Source organism: Talpa occidentalis, unplaced genomic scaffold (genome assembly GCF_014898055.3).
Source record: "Talpa occidentalis isolate TD23 unplaced genomic scaffold, MPIMG_talOcc4v2.1 talOcc4.5, whole genome shotgun sequence".
Taxonomy (NCBI): Eukaryota; Metazoa; Chordata; class Mammalia; order Eulipotyphla; family Talpidae; genus Talpa; species Talpa occidentalis.
Window position 1 is genome coordinate 3,999,631 of NW_023604861.1, and position 14,828 is coordinate 4,014,458.

Consider the following 14,828-nt stretch of genomic DNA (forward strand, 5'->3'; position numbering starts at 1 on the left):
AGTTTGTGGTGAGTCTCCGCCTTTGCTGGGGCTCACCTGGGGACTCTGGGCCTCCCGGGCTGTTCCAACCACAGGCAGGAGAGCCGGACTGTCGTCCCCGGAGCCACAGGCCGCCCCTGGGAGGCACAGGGGTAGGTGTGCCGCCACCAGGCCGGGCCCTGCAGCAGGGGAGGGGACACACGGGACCTTTTGTACCTGTTTGGAAACTGGGTCATTTCCAAAGCCTGCCCCGGGAGTCCCTGGGGGGCGCACGGCCTTGGATGCCACCTGCCATCGGTTTTTCTTTTTTTTTTCCTCATCAGACTTCATATATTAAGCACAAGTTCAGAGATACAATTATAAAACACTAAACCAGGGCCTCCCTGGTGGCGCAAGGGGTTAAGCACCACACTACGAAGCAATCCGCAGCCTCTGCAGCATGAGTTCGGTCCCCAGCCGGCCAGGGAGCTACCCACATGGCGCTGCAGACCTCTCCTGTCTCGCCTTCTTTAAAGCCAGTGTAGCACAGGCTTGGTCTCACATACTTTGGGGCTGAGTGAATAGCTGATCTTTTTAGAATATGTTTTAGCAGTGATGATGGGAGGGGAATCACATTCAAAGAGTTATATTAATTATTCTAATTGCCCACTGTGACGGAGAACAGCATAGAAGCTTCCTTTCACCACGCAATCCCATCCACGCTTCTTCAACGTGATTTATAACGCAGCCTGAACACCCCAGACCAGCCAATTTTGCTATATTTAGATCACGTTACAGGGAGCGCCAACATATGAAGAGGGTATCTGAGCAGCATCTGCAGGTTGCCTTGTCTTCCTAGACGTGGATACAGGACTGAGATGCTCCCGCCTGCTGGGGCAGCAGCATCAGCACCCCGTGGGAAGCACCAGGCTGCTGAGCCCCCCACTGTCCCCACTCGCCTCTCCCGCTCGCCTGGACATCCACTCCCCTCTCCCCACCACCCCCTTACCTGGAAGCTGCATGGGAGGCTTTCATTATCCAAAGGGGTCTGAGAATTGGAAACAGCTGGTCATGTCTAATGTCTTAAACATGCGCGCATGCTCCCTTTTTAGTTAATGCCCTCCTGGTAATTGGAGCAGATGCTTGCTGCAGCGCAACATGAGTCATCTGAAAAGTATGTATCTCAATACAGCTCCGAAATATCATAGGAAATTTACATAACTTTTTTTTTCAGCCCTACTAAAAATATATGCACAAGTGATTGTAGGAAGCAGAGATTTCACCTAAAATCAAATGATTAGTGAAGACTTAATTATATGTGCTGGATGTCCTTCTTACCAGGACTTGTTGCTTCTTTCTTGAAAGAAGGGAAATTTATTTGAATGATGCCAGTGAAGTGTCCTGGAATGTCATCAGTTTGCAGAGTGACACAATAGCCTATTTATTAACGTGTGACAGCCATTTGGGAGTAATGCAAATTGTTTGATTTATAATCAGTGAAAGTGGATCAGAAGGATATAATTAAAGGGCTTAAAATATAAGAAAAAATGCAGACTTGAACAGTAAGTTAAAGGAAGACAGGAGTCTTAAAAATGTATCTGGTTTACTTTTGATGAACTTTGTACCTCAACCATTATGTGTTTCTTTACAAAGTTCCCTCTAGTCATCACCTACGATCTGCAGCTTCTGTGGGCTTGTTTTTCACAAGTTCTATGTGAGCGTAACAGGTCGATTTTGGCATCGCCACACTAACTTTAACACTGCCCTTCTCCTTCTTTAAAAGACTGTCATTGCTTAGGAGTTCTTACTGCTCGTAGCTTCTGAGACACTCATATACATACTCATTGATTTTAGAGACTCAGAAATGAAATCATGATTATCAACTCATTGTTTCATTGATTTTTCTATGATCTATCAGTAGAATATCTGAATAGTGCAAGATTTAAAAGAAAGCATCACATATTATCCACATTAAAGATTGTATAATTTAGAACTCAATGTGCCTACAAGCAATGTAAGCCTGTTTGTTCAACAGCAGCTTAAATAAGATAGGGGTTCACTTCTCCCTCACAGTTTCTGAGATCACAGGTACCCACAAAAGGCACTAAAGTCCTTCCTAGCAGCAGTGAGCAGAGCTTCTCAGCCCACATTGCTCTGCTCTGCATAATTTCCATTTGCAAGAGCAGCTCAGAGCTGGAGAGGGCAGATGGAGTCTGAGATATTGGACCTACGTTGTAACCAGTGGAAAGGGTCTCAAATGATTGTACCCTCACCTGGGAGCCCACCAAACCTTGCTGTAATCACCAAGTGGCCACACAAGTCTCACCAATCATAGCTACACAAATATCTGGGAAATGTTCCCAACTCAATGCATGTGGATATAGTTAAAAAAGAAAGAATATAGTGTGTTTAGGATCTCCCCAACACCCTAAATTTTAAATTTATTCAACATATGCAGAAATGGTGCAGGCATGGAGAAAATCATATGGAGGTTCCTCAAAGTATTCAAAATAGAATTACCATGTGATCTGGAAGTCCAGCATCTAGATCCTTAAACAAAAGAATCAAAACTAGAATCTCAAAGAGACTTTAACCCTCGTGTTCACTGCAACACGAGTCCCAATAGCCAAGGCATAGAAACACAATAAATATCCATCAACATGTCAGTCATTGACGAAAATGTGGAGCATGTACACAAGGAACACTATGCAGCCTTCAAAAAGAGGGACTCCTGCAAAGGACATGAATGAACCTGTATGACATCAGGCTATGTGACATATGCCTGCCACAGAAAAACAAAACAATCTCAAAATACAAAATAGGCATTTACAGAAAACAGAACAAGGGGATGCAGCACCATACCAGTAGCCTGTCCAGTCTATGACATGGTGCTTTTACTCAGGCGTGCTTAGAGAAGGAGCACAGTTGCATCTTACAGCATCAACTTCCAAGTCCTAAGGGAAAGGTTGTGTCCCTTGCTACAGGATGGAGCGATGAGCAAAGGCTAGACTGCCTTGATGGGGTCATCCTGCTAACTTTTTCTCTAAGGGGATTTCCAAAGAAAGCCATGGGGAAATGAACCCTAATGGAAAGTTCCTATATTAGCAAGCAAAGAGACAGATGTACTTCAGGTCATGCAAAATGTCTTCAACTGAAGAGCAGGAAACATAAATAAGAGAAATAGCTTAAAAGTATGTATGTAAATTCCCCCTAAATTGTTGGCTCACTCCTAAATTGCAAAATGTAAGCCAAGACTCCAGGAAACCCAACAAAAAACAATAGCTAGGAAAGTGGAGATCAGAAAACAATCTCCGCAGCCCGCCTAGTGCTCAAGACTAGCGAGTTGACAATTGATTGTTGAACAAAGTCTTGGTCAGTGTTTCAGGTTTTCAGTTGATATTGCAGAGGGTCAAAGTAGAGGAAATGCTTTATGTAGGGATAAACTCTGCCTTATCAGTAAGGGCAGAGTCTCAATAGATGGGCTCAAATAAATTCTAGAATCACATGAAGTTTCAACGAATATAGCACACTTGAAAAAATACACCATGAGAAAAAATTCAAGGGTCAATTAAACATAGTGATATAACCAGGTGAAAAGGCACATTTGGAACCATTAGATAAAAGTATTTTACCACTCAGTGGAGACAAGACTCAGGAATGACGGTAGCTGCTTGAGGACTCACAAAACAGTGTGGACATTCCCCCAGGGAAGAAGGGTAGAAGCAGGCTTCCAGTGAAGCCCAGGAGGTTGCTCTACAATCCTGTCTTCCTCACACCTGAGGAATTCGGTTAGGTGACAAGGAATCTCAGAAATTTCTTGGGATCCTCTTATAAGATGAGTTGAGGATTGACAAACACACACACACATGAATATGACAGACGGGGCTTCATGGAGCCATTGTAGCAACATTTACACACCAATAGTAGGAATGGCACTAACTTAGGGGCACATCTTCTCTATAGTAGAAATGTTCCTGGCTTCCTCCCTCTTTGTGGGGATTAGTGGAATAAGCTACTGGGATACAAATGAAGGGAGACACTGAGTCATTAGGCTGACATGCTTAGTGAGGACTCCAGGGCAAAGGACTGAAATAGGAATGATTTAGTATTTCTAAAGACTTTGAAAGCTCAAAAGAATGGCTTATTCTCTCCACCACTCTCCAAAAGACACAGATTTTCCCAACCTCAGTACAATATGAGGTCATAGACACAACACCTTGTCCTGGGGTTGGCTAGTCTTCAGCCTGCAGTACCTGGATGGAACTCAAAACACCTTCTCCCACAATGGAGGTCTAAAGAAATTAAGTCAACCTGGTCTCTGAAATGGTGTGATCACATCTTAGTGAAGATGCGGCCAAACAATAAGTCCCAGGTTTCATAATCCAAGAATGGATAAAATGAAAAAAAAAAAAAAAAAAAAAACAAGTTAACTTTGTAAACATAGCTTGATATAATATTAAAAATAGCAATATAAGTTAAACATAGAATTACCTGAAGAACATGAGCTCAATGAAGCAAGACAACACACATAAGAGATCTTAGAGGATGTTGCAGAATAAAGATAATCACCGAGGGCTGAAATTCTAAGCAACAGCTATGCAGAGGCATCTCACATGGAATCAGGGATACAGAGCCATGGTTCTCAGGCTTGAACATACCCCAGAGTGACTTGGTGGTGTTGTTACAACACAGAGCCTGGATCCACCCTAGGTGGATGATCCAGTCAGTAGCAGGCAGGCTGGGAAAAAAATTGCACTTCGAACCCATTTCCAGGTGATGTGGATGCTGCTGGGGTGAGGACCATCTTTTGAAGAGGATTTATGTCGAGGAGGGAGAAAAAAGAGATGCTGTTGAGAAAATGTCAACAGCAACAGGTAGATGCACGGAGGAATCCACACAAATTCACCACATCTTGAAAAGAAGCAACAGAGGGGGCGGTTTGAAAATATCCTCCAAGAAAAGGTAACTTCCTGATTAGAAAAAAGTTGTCTTCTGAATTTTTAAAAGTATAGCTTATAGTAAATGTCTTAAATTGACTTTTTTAAAAAAGATTTATTTATTTATATAAGCACTGGGTCTAAGAAAGAGGCACGGGAGGGTGAGAGAATTCCCCAGACACAGAGCAGGGAGCAGAACAGGCAGAAGGACTGAAATACACTGCTGAGGGGAGCAGCGGTCGAGACATGGGGGAATCTCCCTGGCCAGCCTGGAATCGAACTGGCGCTGCAGAGGCTGTGGACAGATCCACAGCGCTGTGCTCAACCCGAGCACCACCGGGGAGGCCCAAATTGACTTTTGACCTATCATTAAGACTATCACTAAAAATATACCACCAATATCATCGTGGAAGTCTGGTAGATGTGATTTAAAAATGGACATGTAAACATTTGCTCCCCAGTTTTTCATAATGAGTCCTTAAGCACCTAAAGGTTGTGATAGACTATTGAAAGGACAGAAGACAAGGGCTACACAGTGCTGGGCAGCAGTGAGAATTGTCCCTCTCAGAACTGGGTGCAGGACTTGATGAGCAAGAACTTTCTATCCTGCCAAGTTAGTCTCCCACAGAGGCACCTCCTAAGAGCCTCATGGAGGGACAAACCTGGCAACAAGGAAAAAACATAGCCCTTCTTCTGGTCAAACAACAGTTACAGAAAAACAACTCAAGAACCAAGAAACCATGATAGAACAAGTTCTATTCCCTATGAATTAATTTAAATACAAAAGCAATACTAAAGAACCAGGGAAGCCAGCATCACAGAATTGAATCACGATGTCACAGACCTTGAAAATGTAGGACCTCATGTAATTGACAGAATTGAAGTGTGAGGACGATGTGCGAATGTATTAAAGGCCTTGTTTTCCATAACAGAGAAACTGATATTGATGATAAAGACACAACAACCCTAAACTCTCAATATTTTAAAAATTGTTTTCATAATATCGAAAATACTATCTAATGTGATCCATATTATTTATTTTTAACAATTCCTTCCACTTTTTTCAGTCTCTAATTTCAAGTAGAATTATTATGACAAAACAATGTGCTTCATTATTTTAAAATATATATGCTGTTCTATCATTTCAATTAGTTTTAGCTATTTGTCTCTGCTGTCTTTACATATTTTATCAGTATATGTTTATCAGTATATGTTTATACAAAGACATTTGAACGATGGTGTCTAACGTTAATTACTATATATTTTTCTATTTTAAGGGCATAATACAAATTTGCTCAATGCATTTTAATTTACAGTATTGCATTCCTAAAATGATCCTTCCCAGTGCTAATAATTTATGAGTGTATATGAGCAACAAAACAAATGATATAGGAAAAAAGAAAGCATATAAATATTGAATAATTTGAAACAGTTCAAAATAAGTCAATAATAAATACATTTCTTTTAATTTGTAGAGACTTCAACTGATAATTATTTGTTGTGTTATTCCTAATAATATTAAATCAATGGATTCTGTTATTTTAATTCAATGTCCTATCATTTAGACAAAGTATCATTCTTGAAAATGAATTAACAGATGCATCACGGCTCTATGATGACTAACTACTTGAAGACTCCAGAAAAATTATATGTTTCACATGAACAAATACTATACAAAGTGGATAACATTGCCAGCTGGGGAAAGGCCTATGCAATTTAAAGAGTGTACTTATTATCAGAATTAATCTAAAATTTTTAGTTTGCCTGTAAAGAAATGTATACCATGTCAAGAACATAAAAATGTAAATCCATCATGAGTAAAAAGCATGGGAAAATGTAATTTTTAAACCTGTAAATGTTTCTTATTACTTTAGCAATAAACAAAATTTTGTAGGTTTCCATAAATCTTCTCCAAGAAGATTTAATATCCTTACTATTATTGTTTTTTTCCCTATAAAAGTAGGTAAACAATTATCAGAGAAGTCCAAATATTGTCCCTTCGATTTTACTTTGAAACATGCGTTTTTCTACCTTAGGCAAATATTAAGGAACAGCAGTAGGTCATCCAAGGATAGGTTTTTTGTGGAATGCAATAACTTTATAAAAGGAGCACTATAAATAATATAAGTTAGAGTTAGTTCAGACGATCTCATCTGTTTAGCAGCATGAAGTAGGCCGCAGACAAGTCTACTGCATGGAAGTCACATAGCTAAGATTGCACCACGGGGAGATTGCATTAATTTGCTGACACCGCCTTAACCCAGTCCCTTGGACAACAAAAATGTGTCCTCTCACAGGAGTCCACGTCCAAGGTGCAGCAGGGCTGACTCCTTCTAAGGGCTGTGAGGGAGAAAGTTTTCTGTGTGTCTCAGCTCCTAGGGGTCTGTGGCCATCTGGCCTTCATTGGCTCCACCCATGGCCTCTTCCCTGCAGGGGTCCATGTTCAAATCTCCCTTCTTGATAAATATACCAGTCATATTGGATTAGGTCACCCTACTTTAGTGTGACCTCATTTTAAAGAATGACAAAGCAATGGCTTGATTTCCAAAGGCTACTTCATAAGGTGCTGGAAGTTAGAAGTTCAAAACAGGAATTTTGGGGGAATACAATTCAACTCAAAGCAGAAATGTTGGGTTAAGTTGAAAAGCTCTAGAGTCTGAAGAAGCAAAAATCTGATTCCCTGATTCCCAGTGATACTGGCTCATATGTCAATCACAAGATAGATGATTTTTAAGGCAGGGGTTGGGATGACAATGACAATAGCAAGTCTGTGGGCAACTGTAGGAGACAAAAGCCTGAAGGCAAGGAGATTAGGATCTCTGGCAGGGCACTACATCCTGGTAGTGCAAATCCAGTGACCTTGGGCTCCAAATATGGACACATGTGGATAATGCTAACGTAATCTTGCAGTTATGATAATAGAAATGGGAGGCAGAAAGTGACTGTGATGCAAAGAAGATTAAAAGGACATTTAAATAGATCTTATCCTTGGGGGCCTTTAAATCCCAGATTCACATAAGTGATGAACCTGGTCTCCCACCGTCCATGTTCATTTTCAATGGGGGAGAATGGCCCATTGGTCACACTTGGCTTTGGGAGTAGGGGTTTAGTTGAAGAGCAGTTTCCTAGCATTTGGGCTACTTCAAAGCAAGTAGAGTAGCACAAGCTAAACTTAAAATTGGATGAGCTCAGGATTAAGAAGTAGCAGTCACTGGTAACCTAGATCATCAGGTTAAAAACTAGAAATCAATAATCACAAGGCCTTTGGTGATCTCTTTAGGCACCTGAGTTCCACTTATAACCCTGGGTTGAGAAGGAAAACATAGTTCTAGTTCCCATGTGGAGTTGTTGTCTACTGCTAAGAGTGCTGGCATTGACAGAGAGTAGCTCTCCCTAGTGTCAGGTGGAATCGTAACAGAATGTGTAGAGAATCAAAAATGAGTAAAATCTGAGTTCTCCGACCACTAGTGGAGATTCCCAAGATGGTCTGAAGATATCGTCATTTCTACTGCTCCCTGAGAATGGGGTGATCTTTGAAGCCATGCCTGGTGCTTAGAGGACCTTGACTAGGGTATTAAGGAATATGTTTGTTGGTATCTGATAAAATCTGATACACTCTATATAACCTTGTTGTGATTTGCAGATACAAAAAGGAACCTGGAACAGACACAGAAATGGCTGGCCTTTGGCCTGCAGTGTAATTTACAAGCCAATGGCTTGACACACATGGAGGTACAAGGTGTGTCCTGCCCTCACACCTCAACAAAGCCGCCAGGACTGTGCTTCTAAACACAGAACACAGTGATTGGAAAGGGGTTAGGCCAGGAGAGCTAGAGGGGAGTTCTCATCGGAACATACCATTCCTTGACAACATTCTGCACACATTCATTAGGAAATCTAAGGAGCTCATTGTTATTTATTCTTAATCAGAACTAATAGTAGTAATTGGTTCCTGTTGGTTCTTGGTAGTTAGGATAACAGGATATTGATAAATAACCTATTGATAAAGCTTATGGAACTGTACCCACATTACTTCTAACCAGAGACCTTACTGTTTTTACCTGTGATGTTAAGATTTGACAAAATTTAATTTCACTGTGTTACATTTCCACCTGACTTTCAATCCTGGAGTAGCAGCAAAGGCATGACAATCACATGACATTTAAAGACGTGCTTTTCTAGAGACAAGCAAATTTCAAATTAAGGTCAACCTTTGCAAGGCAGAGCTGGGGGTGCGGGAGAAGTATTCAATAGTAAGAGGGATCAGAGGAGCTCTCTAATTGGGCATTTTTTTTTTAAATAGCTATAGTGATGTTTAATTGATATTTGACAATAGAGACTGTGCACATATTAAATGCATATAATTGAGTCTGGACGTGTTTCTCTAGTCTATGCATTATGCTTCTACTTGCTAGTAAGTAACTGCTGCTGGAATGAAGGATTTGAAGGAAATCTTTGTTTCTATTTCTTTCATATAATCTTAAACTTCTTTTCTAGAAAGTGATCTGCATTAATCTTAAAAAAAAAAAAAAAAAAAAACCTAAAACAGAAAGGCCACATAACCCAGCAATTCCACACTTATACATCCATTCAGAGAGCACGAAGCCATCTACACCCAGACGACAGCCTCCATGATGTTTATTGCAGCACTGTTTACAATGGCCAGGATGTGGAAGCAGCCTCGATAGATGCTCATTGACAGAGGATGGGCTCCAGGTGTGGTTCAGCCACACTATGGGATACTATTCAGCCTTAAGAAAAGATGAAATGGAGCCATTTTAAGTAAAGTAGAGGGGGGTTGAGGAAATTATGTAAAATAAGTCAGAATGATGACAATTCCTGGACATTTACATAGCAGACAACTTGATAAACTACTTAACAAAAATCTAGTGCACATTAATAAACACAGTGAGGTCTCTGAAGTTGGGCTGGAGGAGAGGGGACAATGGAACAAGGGGATATAAGAGAGGGTGGGGGAAGCAAATAAATGATGTGAAACAAGTAAAATAAAACTTATTTTTCATCCCAGTAGTAATTACTAGATTTCTGATTTTCTCCCAGACTCCTTGGACCTCTGCCCAATAAGGTTTGTTTCCACTGGAAGATTAGAACTCCTCCATCTGAGCTCCAGCTTAGTGAGACAAAGGGCTGGGATGGTGGAGGCAGCTGGCTCTGAGCATCAGGTGAACTGGGTGATCACATTAGGCGATGCGGGAAGTGAGAGTTCTAGTAGAGGGGCAGGAACCTTTCAGCAAATCTCCCTTTGCACCAAGTCATGGATTAAAGTACAGGGACAATTGACAGCTCCTTCCCAAACCATCATGGTGGGAGAATAAGAAGAGACAGAGCAAGGATAGCTTGTGGGAAAGCCCTGGGACACCGGAGAGAGAAAGGTCACATCTGACTTTGTGCTTTGGGATAAATCCCCATCATGACAGGCACACATCTAGCTGACCATCTATGGTGGGAATTATCCCAACATTGATGCGGCCAGAGGGGATCAAGCTGACTCAGCAAAGCTTCCTTGTCTTCCTGACCTCATTCTCCATCTAACAGAACAACTTGTCCCAACCAAGACCTGGACAATCTCCAGAACCAAGTCTTGGTTAGTTCTAGTCTCACAAGAGGGAGACTCAAAGGGCAACATCCTCCTGCTGGAGGACATGGGTGGTAATAACCAGGGAACCTGCCTGACTCATCAAATGACTGACTTTGGGTGCTCTTTAATCTTGCAGCTGTCACTGTCCAGGCCCAATGGTTGGGAAGAGGCATCTCTTCTGGAACAGTCAAGATTGACTCCTAACTAGCTGTCGCCTAGCGTTTCAGAAACACAAACAAGGACAGCAGACACCTGCACTTCGCCTCACATAGCAACGTGGAGTTAGAAACTTAAGGAAGATATTACCTGTTCTCTTTCCAAAACTCTGATGGCAGTTGTAGAATACTCCACATGGAGGGCACGTGTGGTTATGCACAGCATATGTTATTTGTCTGCATTAGAAATTTTGGCAAAATATTTTGCCAATCAGCCTTCATCCTGGCTAGAAACAGTACAAGGTGGCAGGCCAACCCTACACTGAAGGGATAATTGTAACGAAATCGCTAGTGGGTGAGGAGGAACACTTAAGGGCGATTTGATGTGCCTGTAGAGAGTTCATATACACCAACAAAAATATTGGCGTTGCTCATAGGACAATGTGACTAATCCATATTTATGTTGTTAATGTGAAATAATAGTGTTATCCACTATTAAGGCATACTTCTCATTCCAGAATCCTATACCAAATTGCACAAATGAAACACCACACCCTGGATGAACAAGTAGGGGAGTAACACCGCAGTTGACATTCAGAGGCAAGGCATTTATAAATGGAAGGCTTTGGATGATAAGATTGCATAAAGTAAACACATGTTCCCTGGGAATTACACCCAGTGACCATTTTACCAGGAATGATCAGGAAGTGCAGGGTGTATTCCTAAGGGCCCCTGCTGACTCTTGTTGACTTAAGATATAGACTCCATCTCACACATACAAGCTCCCCTAAGTCTGGAACCAGGTGGATGGCACAGGTATTTCTAACAACTAGGCCATACCTAATAGACCAATGGTGTTAGCCTCTGGTCTCTGGTAACACAAAGTGGGCTCCACTTTAACTACAACTAGGAGTTATGCAAATCGTGTACACACACTTGAGGGGCAGGTCAACAACTATTCCTAGAAATAAACTAAAAGTGGCTGCCTAAGATCTATTTTGAGATCAATGTAGAAATATTTCATCAATATTTATATCAGTATTGATAGAAGTACTTTAGTACAATTACCATGTGGGGAAATTTGGATCATTCCTATAGCAGCTATCACAGAGTCCCTAGAAAAAGGGATAGCCGTATATGTTGTATCCCAAACCACAGCCTTTTCCTCTCTCCCTGATCACAGGAATAAGCACGAGCTCTTGTGGGGAGAGAGTTTTATTTCCCATCTTTGAGGACACAACACATGAGATTTCAGAGAACGTGGGATAAGGATGTGGCTAAGGTTACAGATTAGTCCTTGAAAATATATTTCTGTTTTTACTCTATTTAGGGAATATGAGGGTTTACATATTAGCAGGTGTCTTGATTTTTTAATGGTAAGACTGTTTGTGTTTTACATTCTTATGTATCAGCTGTCGCCACCATTTTGAATGCATCTCCATGCGCTTGAGTCATCTCCATGCACTGGAGAGAAAAATGGCTTCCTCCGGCCCCATCAAGAGTTTGTCTGGACCCTGAACAAACTTGTGCAGCATGCCCACCCCCCCATCTCCATGATTAAATTAAAAAGGGTCTGAGCTTGTCATTCTGCTGGAAAGCCAACACCTGAGATGCACAAATTGGTTTGGATGGCTGTTCGTGCTGCACTACAAGAACATCATTTTACTCACTCGCTAAAAAGTAAACATGACTCTATGTTGATATATTTGATCCTAAAGTTCTCAAGATAATGAAACTATGATTTCCAGAAAGATACCTTGATCAGTTTTTCTAGAGTGGTGGTTTCCAAGCTGTTTCTTGGAGCTACAGGATTCTTTGGAAGTGCCTTAGGAAGCCTTGCTGAGAGCAGGCAACAGAGATCTGAGACCCGTTCTCTATTCCACACCACCAACAAACAGTGAATAAACACACATATTCACACCAATCTCCAAAGCTATCACCCTAACATGGCTAGACTGATACTACATTGAGTCAGGCCATCTGACAGCCCTCCAGCTAGATCCCATTACAGCCTTGTAGAAATGTTTCCAGCGAATGCCATTTTGAACATTATGCCATTAGTTTAGATCGAGGGATGCTAGAAGAAACAACATTGCAAAATTCATATTGATTTTTGTAGCAGTAAAATACACATCATGTACAATTGAAGTCATTTTCAAGGTATCACCCAGTGACATCAAGTCCTTTCTCACATTGTAGCACAAGAATCCATCCCCTGAACTTTTCCTTCTTTACCATCTGAAACTGTCCCCATTAAACAGGAACCCCCTGACACCCCTGGTCCGAATCCACGGCCACACCATTCTTCTTCCCGCCTCTATGCATTTGACTCTATCAGGTACTTTATTTCAGTGCAATCATGCAATATTTGTTCTTTTGTATTGACTTATTGTATTTGACTTACTTCACTTCACATAGTGTCTTCGACATCCATCTCTGTTCTAGCAGGTGCCGGGATTTCTTTCCGTTTTAAGGCTGAGTAACATTCCATGAGTTTATCCACTCCTCTGTGCATGGATACTTGGGTTGCTTCTTCTTTGGGTGATTTTGAATAATACTGGAATGAACATGAGTGGACAAATATTGTTTTAATTACCCACTTACATTTCTCTTAGGTTTCCATTTAGAAGTGGAATTTCTAGTTTATATGGTAATTCTGTTTAATTTTGCAAGGACTTGTCATATTGTTTTCTACACATGCAATAACATTTTAACTCCTTACTCATTTTGATTTTATGACAAATATCTTTGCGGATATTTGCCATATTATATGTAACCATATAACCACATCTACACTTCCATGCATGTTTTCTTTTTGAGAAGAAAGGTCACCGGGGAAATTTCTTGCATTAAAGAAACATCAAAAGTAGCTTTTATTTTCCAGGGCAACCTATCTGTTTGTTTTCCCCTCATTGGACACTATGAATCATATATTTGTGTTTTTCTTTGGCTTTGATCTGTAGGAAGCCGGGAGCCAAGATTTCAGCCCACACTTAGCAAGTCCACACCTAGCACTTCATGTCAAATATTTCCTGGCTCCAACTTACTTTCATAACTCTTTTTCTTGCCTAAATTTGCTCAATTTCTTTTTTAATCATGAACCACATGAATTTGGGTGAGCCTTTGGGATAAGTCAGAATATACCTAAATAAATATGCAATATTTAAATTTAAATTGCTTTGTATTTCATTTCTGTTCACATGGAACAGTATCTGCATCTTGTCCTTTTCCAAATAGAGTTGGAATTACAATCAAGATGGAATTTATTGAAATAATTATACTTGTTTAGTTGTGTGAAGGACAATATATAAAATGTTAACATCTGATAAAAAAAAAGAAGAAACTAAGAAAAAATTGTAAGACCGAGTGTTCACCTGTCTCTCGGATGATAAATATGTCTATTCTTTTAATTCTACGTTGTTGAATAAATTATTCTCTTGGATATAAGAGAAACACGTTGTCATGTCAGTGTATAAACTTCAAGTTGTCAATGAAACCTATGGAACAGGCCAGGGGAAAAGTTTTTAAGGTCTTTCATTTTTTGCAGTGAAGCTTCTCAGGTGGATTTTGTGAGTATTTCAGGAAGCCCTCTTCTGGGAGCATCTGGGTACTACTGATGCCTGTGTCCAGCATCAGCCGAGCTCAGTGTATCTGCATAAATGTACATGTCTCCCCACCCTTCCTGGGTAAAGACAAAGCATGACCTTGATTCATACAAGGTTCTGGAAGGAGCAAAGGATCCGTGGAGGATTCTCTGAGCTCATAGAGTCTGGGCTCAGAAAGACACAGGCAAGGAATTCCTGACATTGATTCCTGCAGAACACAGAGTTCTGAATTGTTCTCCTCAATCAAATTAAATTATCATGACCTTTACCTATCTTTGTGGAAATTAGTTTATATTGCATTAAAAGGTACACATCTTGAGTACTTCTGCATATGATCCTTGATTAAGCCATTATTATAAGAAATTTAATTTTGAATATTTTTTCAAAAATGATACACACATATGCTTTCTACACTAGGTTTATTAATTTTTAATAAATTAAGTCATATGTATGGATATAGAGAGAGTGGGGTATTATCTTGACTGCTTATTATGTCTTTATTCATAACTACGAATATAGATATTGAGTACACATTACATGGAGGACATTCTTAGTGAGTTTTGTCCTCATTCAT